The sequence below is a fragment of the Halichoerus grypus genome, chromosome 4, assembly GCF_964656455.1.
Source record: "Halichoerus grypus chromosome 4, mHalGry1.hap1.1, whole genome shotgun sequence".
Classification (NCBI taxonomy): domain Eukaryota; kingdom Metazoa; phylum Chordata; class Mammalia; order Carnivora; family Phocidae; genus Halichoerus; species Halichoerus grypus.
The window spans coordinates 165,680,244-165,698,776 of NC_135715.1; the positions used below are offsets into that span (position 1 = coordinate 165,680,244).

Consider the following 18,533-nt stretch of genomic DNA (forward strand, 5'->3'; position numbering starts at 1 on the left):
TGCTTAGATGATCTGTCCATTTCAGTGAGGGGGGTGTTAAAGTCCCCCACTATTATTGTATTGTTGTCGATGTGTTTCTTTGCTTTTGTTATTAATTGGCTTATATCACCGGCTGCTCCCATGTTAGGGGCATAGATATTTACAATTGTTAGATCTTCTTGTTGGATAGACCCTTTAAGTATGATATAGTGTCCTTCCTCATCTCTTATTATAGTCTTTGGTTTAAAATCTAATTTGTCTGATATAAGGATTGCCACCCCAGCTTTCTTTTGGTGTCCATTAGCATGGTAAATGGTTTTCCACCCCCTCACTTTCAATCTGGGGTGTCTTTGGGTCTAAAATGAGTCTCTTGCAGACAGCATATCGATGGGTCTTGTTTTTTAATCCAATCTGATAGCCTGTGTCTTTTGATTGGGGCATTTAGCCCATTTACATTCAGGGTAACTATTGAAAGATATGAATTTAGTGCCATTGTATTGCCTGTAAGGTGACTGTTACTGTATATTGTCTCTATTCCTTTCTGGTCTCTGTTACTTTTAGGCTCTCTCTTTGCTTAGAGGACCCCTTTCAAGATTTCTTGTAGGGCTGGTTTCGTGTTTGCAAATTCCTTTAGTTTTTGTTTGTCCTGGAAGCTTTTCATCTCTCCTTCTATTTTCAATGACAGCCTAGCTGGATATAGTATTCTTGGCTGCATATTTTTCTCATTTGTGCTCTGAATATATCATGCCAGTCCTTTCTGGCCTGCCAGGTCTCTGTGGATAGGTCTGTTGCCAATCTAAAGTTTCTACCATTGTAGGTTACATACCTCTTCTCCCGAGCTGCTTTCAGGATTTTCTCTTTGTCTCTGAGACTCGTAAATTTTACTATTAGATGTTGGGCTGTTGACCTATTTTTATTGATTTTGAGGCGGGTTCTCTGTGCCTCCTGGATTTTGATGCCTGTTTCCTTCCCCAAATTAGGGAAGTTCTCTGCTATAATTTGCTCTGATATACCTTCTGCCCCTCTCTCTCTTTCTTCTTCTTCTGGGATCCCGTTTATTCTCATATTGTTTCATCTTATGGTATCATTTATCTCTCGAATTCTGCCCTCATGATCCAGTAGTTGTTTATCTCTCTTTTTCTCAGCTTCTTTATTTTCCATCATTTGGTCTTCTATATCACTAATTCTTTCTTTGGCCTCATTTATCCTAGCTGTTAGAGCCTCCACTTTTGATTGCACCTCATTAATAGCCCTTTTGATTTTGACTTGGTTAGATTTTAGTTCTTTTATTTCTCCAGAAATGGTTTCTCTAATATCTTCCATGCTTTTTTCAAGCCCAGCTAGTATCTTTAAAATCATCATTCTGAACTCTAGTTCCGACATCTTACTAGTGTCCTTATTGATTAGGTCCCTGACGGTCGGTACTGCCTCTTGTTCTTTTTTTTGATGTGATTTTTTCCATCTTGCCATTTTGTCCAAAGGAGAATAGATGAATGAGAGAACAAAATGCTAACAGGGTAACAACGACCCCAGAAAAATATACACTAAACAAATCAGATGAGACCTGAAAGCAGGGGGAAAGAAAGAAAAAAGAAGAAAAAAAGAAAGTAAAAGAAAAAGAGAAAACAAACAAACAAACAAACAAAACAGAATATGATCAAATATTATCAGGCTGGTGCATAGATCAGTGCCACACACTAGATTTTGGGCATACTTTGGTCTGTTAGAAGAAAGTGACTCCCAAAATTTTAAAGACAGAAAAACTTATATATGTACAAAAATAAGGGTAAATACGATGAAGGGATGGAATATGACTGTAAAGATGAAAATTATAAAAGATTTTAGAAAAGGAATTGATCAGATAAGAAGTTGGTTGAAAAAAGAAAGAAAAGGATTTAATAAAAAAAAGAGGGGGGAGAGAATGTGATCAGGCAGGAGACGAGAACATACACTCGAGATTTAGGGTGTATTTTGGTCTGTTAGAAGAAACTGTATCCCAAAATTTTAAGGAGAGAACAACTTATATATATATATACCAAAAATAAGGTTAACTACTATGAAGGGATAGAATATGACTCTAAAAATGAAAAATAAAAAAGATTTTTTTAAAAAGGGATTGATAAGATGTTGGTTGAAAAAGGGAAAAAGAACAATTCAAAAAAAGAAAGAAAAAGAAAGTTAAAAAAAATTAACTTTGAAAGACTAAAGAATCATGGTAAAAAAGCCATGAATTCTACAAGCTGTATTCCCCTAGCGCTGGAGTTCTGCCGTTTTCATTGATCGGTAAACTTGGTCTTGGCTGGCTGTTCTTGCTGATCTTCTGGGGGAGGGGCCTGTTGCCATGGTTCTCAGATGCCTTTGCCGGGGGTGGAATTGCCCTGCCCTTGCCAGGTCTGGGCTAAGTAATCTGCTCGGGTTTGCTCTCAGGAGCTTTTGTTCCCTGCAAGCTTTCCGTACAGCTTTGGAGGACAAGAGTGAAAATGGCGGCCTCCCAATCTCAGCCCCATAGGAGCCAAGAACTCCGGGGCCTCACTCCTCAGTGAGCCCCCAGAGAAAAGCAGTCAATCACTCCCTTCTCCCCGGTCTCCGGCCACACTCCATGCTCACCGACCTGTGACTGAGGTCGGCACCCGACCCCGTGTGGAGTCTCCCAACCCAGCAGATCCCTGTGGTGTGCTCCCACACCACTCCTCCCGGGGGAGGAAGGGGAGTCTCCCCGGATCTGCCGCTTATTGGGTCCCTGCTGGAAGAGCAGTGGCCCGACTGTGCCTCGGATCACGGTTTATGGCAACCCCGAGCTGAGAGCCCACTCTTCGGCTCCATCTCTGCAGCTGGCTTCCCTACTCCAATACCTGGGAGCTCTGCCGCACTCAGATACCCCTGGTCTTTCTGTGACCCCGAGGGTCCTGAGACCACACTGTCCCAGTGAGGGTTCCACCCCCCGCTTAGCCACTGGAGCGAGTCCCTCAGCAGAGCCGACCTCTAAAAGTTCCGATTTTGTGCTCCACTGCTCTATCACTTGCCAGTAGCAGCTGATGGAGGCCCCCTCCCCTGCCATCTATCTTCCCGAATATTGCCTCAGATTCACTTCTCCGCACGTCGTACCTTCCAGAAAGTGGTCGCTTTTCTGTTCATAGAGTTGCTGCTATTCTTTTCTTCGATCTCCTGTTGAGTTCCTAGGTGTTCGGAATGGTTTGATCCCTATCTACCTGAATTCCTGGGACCAGACGAAATTTAGGTCTCCTACTCCTCCACCATCTTGCTCTTCCTCTCCATACCTTCTATCATCTTGACCAAACCATGCCTATAGCCACTGTCACTTCCACCTTACCTGTGAATAATCTTCTTCAAAATGGCCCCTGATTCTGGGTTGGGTGGGAAAAAGGAGAGATCAAACACAAGAAGACAAAAGTGAAAAAAAGATTCAAGAGACTACCTTCTGCCAATTCACAAAGCTATGGCCAGGGCTGGTGTTCTGCCAGGATGCCCCAGTCCTACATAGCAGCCAGCATCCATCCTAATTGGTCAGTTCAAAGGTCACTGAGGACATGACATATTTTTAAATTATCACCTCCCCTAACTACTTAATGGGTCCCTGAAATTTGAGGACACTGAATATTGGTTTTTGAGAGGAGTAATGTCAACTTTGAAGGCAGCTCTAAGGTTAAAAGAAGGTGACATGAGTAACACTTATTGCTAGGAGACGATTTATACTGAGAAAAAAATCAATTCTTTTAGTCATATACTTTATATATTTTTAAATACCCTTAAAATTATTAGAAAACAAATACAACGTTTTATATAAGATATTAATACCTATTATAATTGGTTTGTGCTTTGGTCTAAACTTATGACATAGAAACCTTAGATTTTTTTTTTTATATTTAAATTTTTTATTGTTATGTTAATCCCCATACATTACATCATTAGTTTTAGATATAGTGTTCCATGATTCATTGTTTGTGCATAACACCCAGTGCTCCATGCAGAACGTGCCCTCCTCAATACCCATCACCAGGCTAACCCATCCTCCCAACCCCCTCCCCTCTAGAACCCTCAGTTTGTTTTTCAGAGTCCATTGTCTCGAAACCTTAGATTTTTATTTGTTGTATGGATACTTAAAAAACATAGTAACTATTCTTCCAGCTCCCCAATCCATTTCCAATATCTAACTTCTCAAAGATAAGCACCTCTAATGGTGTTTTGTGTATCTAGATATTTTTTTATCCATAGAGGTAGATAAAATATATTTGAAATATGTGTTTGTTTTACCAAAATTTTGTCATATGTACTAGTCTACAGCTTGCTGTTTGTAATTAATGTGCCAAGGATATCATTCCTTGTCAATGTATCTAGTTTGTTGTTTTTAATAAGTGCATGTTATTCTGTCTGTAGATAGATCATAACTTCAAGCCTTACTGACATATATTTAGAGTGTTTTCAATGTTTTGATATCTTAAACAATGCTACCAAAACATCTTTGTGCATTTTTGCCCCCTTACATGAATATTTTAGTAAGAAAAATGGACCCTTTTAAATACTTTGGTCTCCTTTTAGCAAATTAACATCAAGTGTTCATCTGTACTATTTTACAGAAATTCATGCAGATATTTACTATTGCTCTGTATAATTGACACATTATTATGTCAATATGATAGATTGGAATTAAAATAATATATTTGGTGTGCTTCTTGGTCACATACAACCATCAAACATAACATTGCACTTACAACTTTACAGCAATTTACTTTCAGTTACAGTTGATGGGCACCCATTGCAGTGAAAATCAGGCACTACCCTAATAGATTTCAAAAACACTGTCAGAACTCAGAATAGTAATGCAGTGCAGACTGGAATAATCAGAGAAGGTTTCTTGAAAGAGCTGGCACTTCACTTGAAACATAAGGAGGACCTGGATAGCCTAAAAGAGGGAGGAAGCCAAGAAGGGGAACCTCAGAAGTCAGGACCACGGACAGAGCAGAGATTGTCCCCTGGAAAAGCACACTTAAAAAGAAGTAGTAAAAAGAGGTAAGAGAGGCAAAGGGAGGCTTTATGATGAGGATTTTTAAAAACAAATCAGAAGGTCTAGAGTTTATGTAGAAATAAAACATCAGGACCAAAGGACAGTTTGGGAGAGTATTTAACAAAGCTAGGAGCCATATGCAGTAGGGCGTGAAGAGGAAACAAGCAAACAAACAAAAAAAGGTATTAGACCAGTAGTAGATCCAGGAACTACACTAGGGTGGTAACCCCACAAGAAATAGTTAAGTGAGAAATTCCATAGAAAAAAATCAACATGATCCACAATTACGGCTACTGCTTAATTAGAACTTACTCTGTGCCAGGCCCTGTACTAAGTGCTCTAGTCACATCATCACAGTTAATCCTCCTCCTGACAACTTTTTAAGTCTGTATGATAACTAACCTCATAGATGAGGTATGCTCAGGCTCATAGAGGTTAAGTGACTTGTCCAAGGTCACAAAGATTACAAATTACAGAGTTGGGATCCCAACCCATGCCCAAATCCAAAGCTAGGAGCCAGAGCTGAAATGCAGATTTGTATCACAAACATTATGGAGATTCCCTTCCATATTAACTGATAGCTTCAAAAAGGAGATGGTTCTTCTTTTTCCACTGTGTTTCCCTCCTTCCATGGAAAACTATGAAAAGGTAATTAAAAAAAAAAAAAGGTTTATTTCTTTTTTAAAAAACTGAGTTCAGGGCATCTCTGGTATAGTTCCACCAGGCTCTTGAAGTCCTTGAGAATTTAAATAACCTAGATTCTCATACTAGCTTTGTCAGTTCACTGAATAACCTCACACAATGTCACCTCACTTCTGGGAACCTCAGGTTCCTCATTTCCGGTGAGGTGGAGTAGATGATATAACTGGTCACTCCTAGCTCCTAAATACCATGGTGCTCCTATTCTTTGTATTTTTGTTGCCAAATGATGCAGATTAGAGGACTAAGCTAACAACATTTAAATCCTACTTGGCTCCCAGGACTGGATATAATCTCTTATAATTCCCTTATACATTCATTAACTTAATCATTTATAATGATTAAAAGATCTTGAATATCTACTATGTGCCAGATGCCTCTCTAGATGCTATAGTTATAACAAGGAACAAAACATTGATAATACCTTTTGGTAGAATAATAATGACTAACTTCTACTAAAGAGTGTGTCTTTTTTCCTTATATATGATTTAAGTGTTAACTTATTTAATCTTTACACCAATCCTATGAGTTATTTCTTCTTAGAATGAAGCACAATGAAAATAAGTAACTTGCCCAAGTTTACGTAACTATACAGCAAAATCAAGTCTTAAGTCAAAGCAGTCAGAGCCCCTTCTCAGCCTCAGTACTTTGCTCAATAATTATCACACCCTGTTCCCAGGAAGCATCCCACTGCCTGTGAGTAGAGCCAATACTTAGTCAAGGCTGAAATGAAAACCATCAAGAGAAGCTATAAGATTCAGTAGCTTGTGCTTTGGAATTTCAAGACTATATTTGAAGTCCAGTTTTGACACATGCCTGTCAAATTGGTGATCTCAATTTCTCTGAAACTCAGTTTCCTCATCTATAACATAGGGACATACAGTGTCTGCCCCACAGAGCTATCATAAGGCATAGGACAAAATTGAGTGTTACAATGTGAGTCAGAATAAGTACCCAAATTCCTTTATAATACCCTACTACTTTGGATGTTGGAAAGTATTCATAGATACAGAACCCCATCTTGACTTCAGCCATCTGATCACCTACTTTGAAGAAACCTCTAGAGTCTAAGTTAGGCTAATTCAGAACTATAGGCATTAAAACACTGAAGTGCATTTTCATTGAGAGGTAAATTCTTAGAGGTTACCCATGCATTCTACAAACACTATAATCACTAGGAACAAGGGTGGAAAAAGTGCAAAACATCCTAGAACTATTTACACAGAAGGGAAATTAAGTTTTCTCTCTGATGAAGGCATGTTGGATATTAAAGATGCCTTGTGTTTTGTGTACCATTGGTTGTATAATGATCTTCAACACCTCAGGATCATTGTGTTGGCACCAGCACAGCCCCAGAAGGGAGATTAACAGGACTATTTTGTAGTTTAATTAATTCCTTGAAACATTTCCTAGGTGAGGCCATTGTTTGCATTTTCCTGATGGCTAATCCCAATGTAGAAGTTGTAATGGTTGAGATAAGACACATAATAAATTTTTGTCAGTGAAAAGCAAAAAGAAAGAGGAATCACGATACCCAGTCCCACCTCTTTAAATGTTAAACCTCTTTCTCTTCCCAGTAACTATGACTATATAAATAAGTAAATATTCAGGCTCATGGAGCTACAATTTCAGAGTGTGACAAAAATTCAATTAAACCTACAGGAAAACAGGTAACAGATGAGATATACTCATCTATAATTCCTTATGGTAGAATGAGACAACACGAGGCAGAATCTAAATCACAAACATGACTGCCATTGACTAACCCTTACAACTTAGTCTTTAGTAATACAGAACCTTAGGCCAACAGACTAGGATTTAAATCCTTATTTTCCCACTTACTAGCTGGGGAAATCGCTTCAGCAAATTATTTCTCTAAAACTCAGTTTCCTTATCTGTCAAATAGGAAATAAAACTATGATTTACTTCCTTGGGCAATTATGAGAATCAAATGATATAATGCATATTGAACTGCCTAGCATGAAGCCTGGCAGAGTAAGAAGTCAAGTTTGTTATTATTTTAAAGCACCTAGTATATCTTATTTCTGACCTTTCAAACAACGCTTCAAAATAGATGGTAACTTCATTCTACAGATATGGGCAACCAGCCACGTGACTCACACTAAATGAAAGAGTTGCCAAGTGGCAGAACCAGGTCTCTCTGACCCCGGAGCTCAGGGGTCCTGTGCTACTCTGACTCCCAGAGTCACTTTGGCCCCCATACAAGCCACCATCCTGACTGAAATGTTAAAGTAACTCTATCCTAAGTCAGTTTCCCCCCCCAGGGGGCCCAGGACTCAGCTCTGAGGACAAAACTTCAGCAAGGCTCACCGGCTAGACAAAGAAACTCCGACACGGACATGTTTACAGAATGTCTTTCACCATAGACACTGGCCACTTTGACAGGCATATTTTAGCAGGAAACAAGGTAACTTGCTTTCCAAAGTGCTTGCTCTTGCATTTCATAACCAAAGGAGAAGAACAGCATCTTTTTTTTTTTTTATTGGCCCATAACCTTTTAGTTATGTGAGTTTGGCACAAAATGACAGCTGTTGCCACAGCAGGCCACCTCTTGGCATTCCAGTGATGGCTATATTAGCACCACCACAGGCCCAGGCCTGTCATAAGCCTTTCGTGAATCAAAGTGCCACTAATTTTCCCCTTATAAAGACCACAAGATGGTATCCAGGCTGTGCCTTTCAATTTATATTGTTCTGCCATGCAGCAGCAAGATCATGAATTTTAAATGCCTACTGTGATTTGGTCCTATAACTGCACTGTGGGCCCAGGGCCATTACTGAGAGAATAGTGCAAAGTAAGTATAATAGTATTTTTACAGTGAAATCTACTTACAATAAATCCCGAAGAATGAGAATAAATTCTGTTGAGGATCCTCATTAAATACTAATTCCTCCCCCTCCCCCCTGGCCCTCACCCTACCCTCTGAAGTATTATATAAGTCTTATCTTATAGGACTCTGCATAAGACTAAAGCAAGCGTCCTACTGCCTTCCATTGATGCTGGTAATAAAGAGGAGAGATCGTGGGGATAAGATAGAAGGAAAGATAGGAAACGAAAGAACTGGAGGACAGCGTTGAATGCAGCTTTGTTAATAATTCATAATCTGTCTCTCCTAGCCAAGGCTTCCTCCTAACTTCCTTTCTCCACCAATATTACCATAATTCTCTTAAATATCCACGCTTAGAGCAATGAAACCAAATATCTGCCTATCCTCACTTTGCCACTCACCCATAGTCACTAGGTCTGTGGATACTTCTTTTACATTATCTCTCACCTCCAACCTTCACTTCCATCCCCACTGCTATCGCTTCAATAGAGGTCATTATAACTTAACAACTGAATTATCACACTCATTGGTTTATGGGAGAGTAGATAAGAATTCGCCTCTGGAGGCAAACAAATCTAAGTTCAAATTCTGGACCAGCCCCTTGCTAGCTGTGTGACCTTGGACGAGTTACTTCACATTTCCAAGCCTCCTCTGGAAAGTAGGGATAACAATAAGTAACTACCTCCAGGGTTGCCATAATGATCAAGATCATGCGTGCAAAGTGCTTATGTTATTTTTTAACTGTTTTGTGTAACCAATTTCTTCCCTCTTTATGTCACTCTATACACCTATTCAAGTTGCTCTTACTAAAATAAAGCAGCAACAGGAGCATCTTCTGTTCCCAAACGGAAGCAAGATCCCCAGCATATAAGACAAATACTCTCTCATTCAGGACCTTTTACAACCAGACCCTGAGTTACCTTCTGATACATTTCATTACTGCTCACAGATCCTATCATTCTTTTCCCCTTCATCTCCATTCCATCTCCATCATCCCAAAGTACACAAATGTTAAGGTCTACTTTAACTCCAGCATCCTTCATAAATGTCTATTGATACTTCAACCTAAACAAGTCTCCTTTCTCCACTAAACCCTATAGTTGACACCTATTTCCCATGTCATTTATGTTGTAAAATATATATTGCCAAGTTTGAACTCCTTTTTTTGTGTATTTCTGTCCTATTTGTGTAATTAAATGAGAATGTCTTTCAGTTCCAAATTGAGGGACCCCCTTACAGGTGAAATTGGCCTTAGAACAAAGCCTTTTGACTTTTTAGTAACTAATTTCTTTTGGAAGCAATCCAAAATATATACATCTTACATGGGACATAGGGTGATAAAATTTGAAAGAAAATGCCTTTAAACATTTAAACTTGGACCCAGAAAGGACTGAGAAGATTTCAGTATCCTCGACGTTTGCTTGGTAGTAACTGAGATGAAGCCAACAGTGAATATTTCAGGAAGAGGCCCCTCTTCAAGACAGAGGAAGGTTTTTCCTCCAGATGCCCAAGGCAGGTCCCTGGAGACAGAGAAAATGTTTCTTGGTCTATGACCATATGTCAATGAATAGATGCAGAATCTTCATCTCATGGAGCAGAGACCAAGGAACCATAGCCCACCTCACATGTTGAGGGACCAGAAGGAGGGAACCCCATCCTAGACAACATCCATGGGCTTCCTATAGTACTCCTGTTCTTGATAATGGAATTCATACCACAAAGCATATTGTTTGAATGGAGTCTTTTTTGTATACAACGAATCATAACAAATAAGAAATAAATAAGGTACCAGTGTGTGAATGGATTCTATTTTATAAGGAGATGAATTGTCCTCACCCTCCATGTCCTTCTTCCATCCTTACTGAGCAAGCCATCTGTTTTTCCCAGCCAAATTGAACAACAAAATCTTTGTCCTAATCCATTTGACAAGTATAAAGCCAAATTTCTCATTCCCAGAAGGCACTGACAGTTGGCCCAGAGCACCAGAGGGTGAGCAAAATCAAAACCAGGAATGTACAGAGCAGTACCAGGAACCAAGAGAAAGTGGTGGTAAGTTCTCAGAAACTGTGTCACAGTGGCAGCAAAGGGACAATACAGGCAAGTCTTTGGGAGATACAGATGCTAAAAATCAAGAACCAATTATCATAACCAGGAGAAAGAAGCTAGCTAACGAGAAACAAAACTGTTAGGACTATCATCTTCATCATCATTATACAAACCTAGAGTCCCCTGTCTGAACCCTTTAGCTCTAATGCATTCTGGAACTCAGAATTTTTTATTTTAGATATGCCAATTAAATTAATTATAATACATTAATATTTCTGCAGCAGATCACACTAAACGGGATTAAATGGAGCCAGTAAATAACCTCATGTCAGTTCAGGTCTGGCTTTGCCACCATATGAATTTTGACACCAATTTATAAACAAATAAAACATTTGGTTTCTTCAAATTTGGGGGGTTTCAGAATTACAAAAGAGACCATGGACAAAGAGAACACTTAGAAAGTGTGAAATTAGAAAGTATGTGATGACCTCCACATACCTGGAAGATTGAATCTTGGACGATGGGCACTAACTCTCCTGCAAAATGAGGACTCTGAGGCCCCAAGAAGTTAATGATATTCTCATAGTTATCTTGTAACTTGCTTACAACTTGCAAACCACAGCTCTAGGTAGGTACAGGATTTGAATATAGGAATCCTGCTTTTTCTGATTATACAGTGAGTCATATGGCAAAGCCATTTGTATGTGGTGAACCCAGGTTTCTAAGAAAATTTTTGATTTGATGTAGATCTAATTTAACTATATTCTGGAGTCTGTATTCATCTCATATTGCTGCTTTATGGGCATTGCCATTGCTCTCAATGGTGTCTATTTTGGAATTCTTCCTTGATGACTTTGAGTTATATTTGAGTAAAGAGGGCCTCTTATTCTGATGCTGACCATTCATGCCAGTTACTCCATTTTTTTCTACTGACTAATTTTAGGGACTATATCTAAAGTTACTTAAAAAGTCATTTGAGGGACATCTGGGTGGCTCAGTAGGTTGAGCATCTGCCTTCGCCTCAGGTCATGATCCCACAGTCCTGGGATCCGAGTCCCTCACCGGGCTCCTTGCTCAGTGGGGAGTCTGCTTCTCCCTCTGCCTGCCACTCACCCTGCTTGTGCTCTCTCTCTCTCTGACAAATAAATAAATAAAATCTTTAAAAAATAAAAATAAAAAGTTGTTCGATGCCACCATATCACCAGCAATTACCTAGATCTATGGTATTATGAGGTCTGCAAGAGAGAATTTTGTTTAAAAAACTAATTTTTTAAAATGGTCCAAGAAGACAAGGAGATCATGCTGTCCTCTCTTTAGTATGCAGATCGTATCTGTGCATGACTATTATGGAAGTGCAACCAGACAATTACATGTCTATCCAAGCATGCAGGAGACAGCTTTACCGACAAACATCACTATCCCTGCACATTGGAGCCTTGTTCCTTCATCTGATTCTCACTCCCTCCTGCAGCCATCTTTCTAGACAGGGTGCAGCTTCAAATTAGAGGTGCTGTGGAGTCAGATCAGTGGCCTTGGCCCCTTCCCTGCACCACCCTAAGGTTACCTCCCATCAGTCATTCCTGATGACCAACCTGGCTGAAACCATGTGGGGAGGGACAGAAGGGCAGACAGAAAGGGCAGAAAACACCCACCTTCTTTACCCTCTCCCCTGTGCCTGCTTTCCTGAGCTCCCTAGGCCATCTCATCTGTGACCTCACTTCTGTAACCAGGCACCATTCAGAACAATTTAAAAACCCATGACCCCCGAGATGATTTATCATTCAGAAGCTTCTCCAAGTTTTCTGGTGCCCAAACTCTCTCCTGAAGTGGACAGACCCTTTAGGAAAGAAACACCTGTTGTTTGGGACTTGTTTTCCCCAACTATTGGCTTTCTAGAACATAAATCATGAAGTCACTTGCCACATCTTTTCCCTTTGGACTCGAATGCTCTGAGAAGTTGGTTTCTCATCCTTGAACCCACAAAAATGCAGTTCGTAGAGAATGGAGTATAAGAAAGCTGGGGGGAGAAGGAGTAGTTCCCTTGCTATTGTGTGTGAATACTTTCATTTGACTACTATTAATACTAATGAGGGTGCTCTGCCAAAGTCCCTGTGCACTGAGATGAAAATATATGCTTTGGTATAGAAATTTCCTGTTACACTGTTGATAATTCATTGTATGTTGTGATCAACTTATACTGTAATAATGGCACTTATACATCACACTTTGAAGATGCTTTTTATTGACTTAATGTGAATATTATTGCCATCGTTTATTACAGAGAAGTATCTTATAGTAATTGAAATACAATATGGTGTCATTAATCATCCTGAATACAAAATGTTAACTTTAAACTGGTCACACTGTATTAAATGCTCCTCTAACCATAAAGCAATTTGATTTGTGAGTCTGTAAAAAGCTGGATGTTTAGGATTTAGTGTAACTAGCACTTGGAACTCATTTCTCTATTATATGTCTCAACAGTTTGCTTTACCTGAAGTTAAGTTTTATTGTTTTGTTTGGGTACGTTTTCCCTTCCAATATGTGCTTCACTGGATACATGATTGTTTGAAGTCATTCTCCCAAAACAGGAGAACAGGACAATTTCCTCATCTCTGTGTATTGACCCTGAGAATCAGCTAGCTACCTTATGCACATTTTCAATATTTACCACATCGGGACCTCAATAAAGTGGTACTGTCAGACCAAAAAAAAAAAAAAATCACTGGAAGTGAGATGGAGCGATGATTGCAGACCTCAGTCCACACATCACTCCGGTGTGCCCTGTTCCAGAAGCCCCATTTGTTACCATGCATCAGGCAGCGACTGAGATCTCATAAGTTAAATGATTAGGGGGTCTTGTGTTTCCTTTCACACAGCTAAGTGTGTCAGATGACAATGATAGGTAGAAACATTTCCACTTTTCTCTTTGGGCTGAGTGATACACAAAGGGAGAGTAGCTGTTTGGTCTGGGAGATAATATTTACCTGGTTCCTAAGAAACATTTCAGTCCACCTTTAACTTGCCTTTTATATCAGAAAATATATCTTCGGCATATGATACTTTATCTACATTATTAAATAGTTTTCTTTATTCCAGTCATTTATAAAAATAACTCACTGGGTAGTATTCTCATATTTTAAAAATCTGTACTGTAATTCCATTTCTGTTGAAAGTCTTTTTGTGGATTACAGAAGTAATGCCTACTCATTATAGATAATCTGCAAAATACAAAGAAAAACTTAAATCACCCATAATGTCTCCAGGCAATATTTTCAAAGGCCCATGTAACCATTTTGAATCATACGGAGATGTTTAAAACACTCACTGAAGACTGTTTCCTTTCCTTTTCATTTGGAATAAACCGCTAAGCAGTTTAGGACCCTCTGTGTGATAGGTAACAGAGTGATTCCGTGTCATTTCAAATTCAACTTTTGTCAGTAGTATTTCTCTTCATAGGGACATTTATTTTTGACCACTTTGCAAAGAGATTAAAATGAAAATGTACGAAGTGTCCCAGAAGGTAGTCTGCTTTGAAAAGCTGTTTACTTGCCTCAGGCATGATTTGGGAGGGTAAAGGTCAAGGATGAGTCACAAGAAAGCCCCATGGGCTGTCCATTCAGATGGGCTCAATACTCTTTCATCTCTCTCTGTTTTCGTTGACACCAGCTGTGTCTACCTTAATCCTCCCTGTGAGTTTACATCTTTTTTCTTAATAATCTATAAGCAAACCATAGAAAAGAGGCATGTGTTGACTAGAAAGTAATGGTTGGGGAGCAGGTGATGGGAAGAAAAGGCAAAGGAAAAAAAGTGTAATGGGTAGCAAATTCCTTTTTATAAAATGTCAGAGAAGCCAACAGCATATTTAATGAGCCTTGATTTGACTCAAAGCATCAGTGGAAGCTACGGTTCTTAAACATCATCCAATACCTGAAACAAAGGAATGTTAATATCCCAAATCTCTGACAAGAATCTCAAAGTACTTCCCACAAATTATCTTTTTTTGTAAGTGTCATAGAGGACAAATATGTTTCATGATTTTGAAGGCGTTAATGACCATTAACATGGAATATAATTAGCCTAGTAGATGCTATGTAATGCTGGTATTTTGCAAACATGTTTCCAGTAAATAGCACTACCTAAGTAAGTTGTGCTACTTTAATTCCCCTTTTCCTAATAGGGATGAAATGGTATTTTAATGGATTTCTGAACCCTTCAGTGTGTAAAGGATAAGAAGTAGGAGGTAGAAGGAAAATCAGTGCATCTTGGTCAAATCTCCTGGTCCAAAGGATATGTGAATGCATTGACAGGATAAGAGGGGAGGGTCTGAAAGAGAAAAAAAAAAAAAGAACAAAGACAACAAAAGTCCTGAAAATACACTGTCATGACCAACTATCTGAAGAATCCAATTAAGAACATATTAATTGAGTGACATCTAGGTTGGTACATTCACTGATGGACAATGCCTGATTGTGGTTCCACCTGCAGAAGGCAGCAGGTTGGAACCCTGTGTTGAGGTTTATAGAAAAAACAGTGCTGATGCTGTGATCTACAAGGAAAAACAGGGCAACAAAAGCATCAAAGACAGAGAATACCCTAGGCAACATCTAGGGAATTTTCAGCATATTATTATTTCATTTCTCTTTCAAAGGAAAAAAAACAATCTTTAATATGAACTGCCAAGGTGGGGGTGGGGTGGGGAAAGGAGGGAAGGGGCATCTCTCCAGAGAGACAGGAGCCTGGCCTGGAAGTGATGGGCAAGGCTGAGATGCTGAGTGCTCTGCAGTAACCCATGGCAACAGCCATTCCCAGAACAGCTGTCAAGTAGTGACTTAAATGGATGACCCTAGTGCTGGGTTTGTTTTTATTTGGTTGCTTGTTTTTTAACCCTGATATATAGCTCTGAACACCAAGGAACTCTCTTTTTTGGAAGAAATAAACTGGCAAATATTTTAGGTTCTGAATGCACCTTTTCTGAAATACCCAAGGGAAACAATTTTGCTTCCAGGAGCACCAAAGAACTGGTTAATGTATTACCGTTAAAAGCCCAAATCCCAAAATTTAGTACATGTCTTGTGCAAGTACTATCATTCTAATTAATGCTTTCTGCCACTTTTAAGAAAATAGTGCTGCGTGCCCCGTTTCTCCCCTCCTATTCTAGCCCAGCCGAGGCACATTACCTGGATCTGAGCCCTAACTCCTCCACCAATTAGTTATCTATTTCAAGGCAGCCATGGACCATCTCCATACCTCAGTTTATATAGCTAGAAAATGAGGGTAATCATATGACCTACTTGCTAGCAATACTGTGAGAATTAAATGAGTTCATGCAGGTAGAGCACTTAGCACAGTGCATGGCTCATGAGAAATGTCCGGTAAAAGTTAGCTAGCTATTATTACCATATTTTATCAAAAGCAAAATGCCATCCATTGTACAATACACCATTATTTTATGTGCCACTAAGAAAGAAAAATTGATGCCAATAAATTACAATACTTCCTTGCAGTTTTTCATTTTATACCATTTCAAAAGTTCTTTGAAACTTATTAGATATGTATTTTATCATATATCCCTCTTGTACATACATTAAAAGGGAAATGTAAGTTAAATAAATACTTTAATGGATTCCTAAAACTTTTCAGCCTTAGAGCCTGATTCTACCGAATCTCTTTTTGAATTATCAGAGCTCTGTACCAAGACCACCCTGGAACACTGCTGATCACACAAAACTAGGTTTATTAAACTTGCTGAGCAAGAGAAACCACCACCTTGAAAGAGTCTCAGCAGTGTTTTCAAAAGGCGAGTCAGGGAAGTCCTCAGTAGTCGTAGGGTGCTTTGGGAGAGAAGGTAATAAATGAGCGGGAATAGGTCAGAGTTTGTAATGAGGTGAGGTGCTGGAAGCCAGTGATCTTATCCTGGCACGAATGGGTCAGAACGAGCTGGTATTAAAACACTTCCAACTTGGTTTGCTGTGCATCTCATGGTTTGCATAATTTGTCTGCTTGGCCAATCACACCACAGTTTTGCAAGCTGTGGTTTCTATTTTGTTTCTGATCCACTGTCATCAATGTCCACGTTTTTCTGCCCAACATCATGCTCTGTGCCTTGAATAGTGTCGGTGATGCAATGCTTCTTATTGCCTCCAGGCCTGCCTTTGCAATAGCTGGAACCCATTCTGAAAATATTAACGCCCAGGTACATAGTATTGACAGCCACATCACAGCTGCGGCCAGGCTGATGATGATTTTGATATGCCTCCTGATTTCAGAAATCATGTGAAATTATGAAAAGATGGTGATCTTAGAATCAAAGAAATGCAGAAATAATTTGATCACAATAAAATCTAATTCTCATCTTGGAGAGTGGGACCAACTCTGTGTTTATAGTCCCATGAAACAACTGGCCAACTGTGGGAGATACGTCAAAAGATGTATCATAAAACTATAGCATAAGAATAATTATGCCCCTATAGGCAGGCCCTTACCCCCCTCTATGAGCCCAAAGGGAAGTTCTTATTGCTTGTTTAGTTCTGATCCTTATAATTTTAGTATTAATTTTGTTTCCTCAACTGAACAACTCACTAATTTTTCAAAGTTTTCTCTACAGAGAAGTATCTGGTTACAGAAGAAATTATCTAAGCCACGTAGACAGGAAATGTCCAGTGGGTTTTGCCTATGGTATTGCCATGCCACAGGATGAAACTAGAAAAGATAAAGATACTCAAAGGTACATTTTAAATTGGATCTCTAAAAATGGGATGGATCTGAACTTCGTTCCATTGTAACGTTCCCAATGGCAAAAACTAAAAAGGAGCACAATGGCAGCTCTCAAGAAGATAAGTCCAAGAGCAAGCAATCCATAAGGACCCCAACCTTTGGACTCACTGTGATTTCCAAGAAGCAGTGAGTGTATGTGCCCATTAATGTGCTGGGTGGGTTTGCAGAGGAAGAGAACTGAAAATCTATTTATAGTATCAATATTATTATAATATAGTATCAACCTCGAAAAGATTACCCAAAGTGTCACAGGTAGACATAATGGCTGTATCATCTTATGACTGGTATGAGTCAAGGATGAAATCTCATCCCAGGAAACCCTTTAAAGTTCCCATATGGTGAATAGGTGTTGGAGCTCCATCCCCTCCTAATCCTGAATGGGAATTCACATCAAAATGACACTAAGTCTGAAAACAAGCATAAAGAAACCCAATAAGGATCTGATTTCTCCATGACTATTTTGGTATTTTTGGGGGGGGATATGAAAAATCTGTTTTGTTTTGTTTTTTTTAACAAAAGAAATGTGAGCTACCCCAGCATTGTTAATGTCCCGAACATAAGCTTTGTATGCCTGCTGGGTAATCCATACTGGGTGGCATCTTAGTTTGCTTCTGGATCAGGAAATGCTCTTGGCTTTAGACTGTGCAAAATGGAGACATTCAAATAAAACTGTGAACTTTTTTGTGTTCATTTGTAAGCAAAATCCCTCCCCTACCCCTTTCCTAACCCAGTGTCAAATGGGTTGTTTCTTCAAGTACGATTCAGATTTTCTTCACTGCAGATTATTCACCCCGTTGGGTTTCTTTATCTGAAATTATCCTGGGGAACCTTTGTATTTGAAGTACAAAATGATATGAAAAGTCAAGTTAAAAAAAAAAAGGCAAACCTAAAAGCCGGAGGCGGGTGTTGGAAGCAGGAAAATCATTCCTTGAACTCCCCAGGAGTTGATCAAAGAGACAGCCATAAATTGCAACAAAGGCAGAGATCTACTCTGCTCTGAAAGCCAGCCAGAAACACTGGAAATGTTTCATTATTTATTTCATTAGTTCTGTGATAGCAATCTCTACTGACAAGATTTGCAAATCTAATCATTTATTAATGAAACGTGTCTGGTGGATTGTGCCCAAGATCTTCCTTAGGTCTCAGCCTCTGCAGGGCTGA

At 39.3% G+C, this 18,533-nt stretch overlaps 1 long non-coding RNA gene across 3 annotated transcripts in view; it reads right to left on the minus strand.

Moving 5' to 3' along the window:
* The window catches only part of LOC118522037 (uncharacterized), a 302,008-nt gene that overhangs the window by 16,806 nt on the left and 266,669 nt on the right, over positions 1-18,533 (minus strand). For 2 of the 3 annotated variants that reach the window (XR_013447341.1, XR_013447344.1), the window contains one exon: positions 1,207-1,543. The exons of the other annotated variant lie outside the window; for it this stretch is intronic. This is a non-coding gene — a long non-coding RNA (uncharacterized LOC118522037). Of the gene's footprint in view, positions 1-1,206; positions 1,544-18,533 lie in introns of those variants that run through there. 3 annotated transcript variants of the gene reach the window in all.